The sequence below is a fragment of the Oncorhynchus nerka genome, linkage group LG7, assembly GCF_034236695.1.
Source record: "Oncorhynchus nerka isolate Pitt River linkage group LG7, Oner_Uvic_2.0, whole genome shotgun sequence".
Classification (NCBI taxonomy): domain Eukaryota; kingdom Metazoa; phylum Chordata; class Actinopteri; order Salmoniformes; family Salmonidae; genus Oncorhynchus; species Oncorhynchus nerka.
In genome coordinates, this window is record NC_088402.1 from 11,890,128 (window position 1) to 11,892,627 (window position 2,500).

Consider the following 2,500-nt stretch of genomic DNA (forward strand, 5'->3'; position numbering starts at 1 on the left):
AGTCAGCCACCAATTGTGCAAGTTCTCTCACTTAAAAAGATGAGAGAGGCCTGTAATTTCATCATAGGTACACTTCAACTATGACAGACAAAATGAGAAAAAAAAATCCAGAAAATCACATTGTAGGATTTTTAATGAATTTATTTGCAAATTATGGTGGAAAATAAGTATTTGGTCAATGACAAAAGTTTATCTCAATACTTTGTTATATACCCTTTGTTGGCACATTCCTCCATGCAGATCTCCTCTAGAGCAGTGATGTTTTGGGGCTGTTACTGGGCAACACAGACTTTCAATTCCCTCCAAAGATTTTCTATGGGGTTGAGATCTGGAGACTGGCTAGGCCACTCCAGGACCTTGAAATGCTTCTTATGAAGCCACTCCTTCATTGCCCGGGCGGTGTGTGGGATCATTGTCATGCTGAAAGACCCAGCCACATTTCATCTTCAATGCCCTTGCTGATGGAAGGAGGTTTTCACTCAAAATCTCACGATACATGGCCCCATTCATTCTTTCCTTTACACGGATCAGTCGTCCTGGTCTCTTTGCAGAAAAACAGCCCCAAAGCATGATGTTTCCATCCCCATGCTTCACAGTAGGTATGGTGTTCTTTGGATGCAACTCAGCATTCTTTGTCCTCCAAACACGATGAGTTGAGTTTTTACCAAAAAAGTTATATTTTGGTTTCATCTGACCATATGACATTCTCCCAATCTTCTTCTGGATCATCCAAATGCTCTCTAGCAAACTTCAGACGGGCCTGGACATGTACTGGCTTAAGCAGGGGGACACGTCTGGAACTGCAGGATTTGAGTCCCTGGCGGCGTAGTGTGTTACTGATGGTAGGCTTTGTTACTTTGATCCCAGCTCTCTGCAGGTCATTCACTAGGTCCCCCCATGTGGTTCTGGGATTTTTGCTCACCGTTCTTGTGATCATTTTGACCCCACGGGGTGAGATCTTGCGTGGAGCCCCAGATCGAGGGAGATTATCAGTGGTCTTGTATGTCTTCCATTTCCTAATAATTGCTCCCACAGTTGATTTCTTCAAATCAAGTTGCTTACCTATTGCAGATTCAGTTTTCCCAGCCTGGTGCAGGTCTACAATTTTGTTTCTGGTGTCCTTTGACAGCTATTTGGTCTTGGCCATAGTGGAGTTTGGAGTGTGACTGTTTGAGGTTGTGGACAGGTGTCTTTTATACTGATAACAAGTTCAAACAGGAGCCATTAATACAGGTAACGAGTGGAGGACAGAGGAGCCTCTTAAAGAAGAAGTTACAGGTCTGTGAGAGCCAGAAATCTTACTTGTTTGTAGGCGACCAAATACTTATTTTCCACCATAATTTGCAAATAAATTAATTAAAAATCCTACAATGTGATTTTCTGGATTTTTTTTCTCATTTTGTCTGTCATAGTTGAAGTGTACCTATGATGAAAATTACAGGCCTCTCTCATCTTTTTAAGTGGGAGAACTTGCACAATTGGTGGCTGACTAAATACTTTTTTGCCCCACTGTATCTCCCTCACCAACTTTAAACATCTGCTATCTGAGCAGCTAACCGATCGCTGCAGCTGTACATAGTCCATCGGTAAATAGCCCACCCAATTTACCTACCTCATCCCCATACTGTTTTTATTTATTTACTTTTTCTGCTCTTTTGCACACCAGTATCTCTACCTGTACATGACCATCTGATCATTTATCACTCCAGTGTTAATCTGCAAAATTGTAATTATTCGCCTACCTCCTCATGCCTTTTGCACACAATGTATATAGACTTTTTTTTCTTTTTTCTACTGTGTTATTGACTTGTTTATTGTTTACTCCATGTGTAACTCTGTGTTGTTGTCTGTTCACACTGCTATGCTTTATCTTGGCCAGGGCGCAGTTGTAAATGAGAACTTGTTCTCAACTAGCCTACCTGGTGAAATAAAGGTGAAATAAAAATTTAAAAAAATAAAAATGTGGTGTTTGTCCCTGTCTCCCTCTCTCACGTCTCTCGCAATATTCTCTCTCTCTGCCCCCTCTCTTTCTCCCTCGCTGTCTCTCCCTCCCTCCTTCCCTCTCTCTCGCTATCTATCTTTTTCTCTGTCTGTGTCCCTCCCCTCTCTCTCTAATTAACATATTCATTCATTATGATTCTATCCGAACAGAGACAGGAAGGACTATAACCTCAGGACACAAGTTTAATTACACCCGCAAGTGCACGCACACACACCAAAACATCAACTCAGATGAGTTCAGGTGGTGTGAACGTTGTCTGAAGCTCTTTAGATGAGACAGGTGTACCACGGCTTGGGGCCCATACGACTGGGTTAGGAAACAACTTGTTGACTGTCGGTCTGAGAGAGACAGAGCATCAGATCTCTAAAGAAAGGTTTCTTCCTAGGTTTTGGCCTTTCTAGGGAGTTTTTCCTAGCCACCGTGCTTCTACACCTGCATTGCTTGCTGTTTGGGGTTTTAGGCTGGGTTTCTGTACAGCACTTTGAGATATCAGCTGAT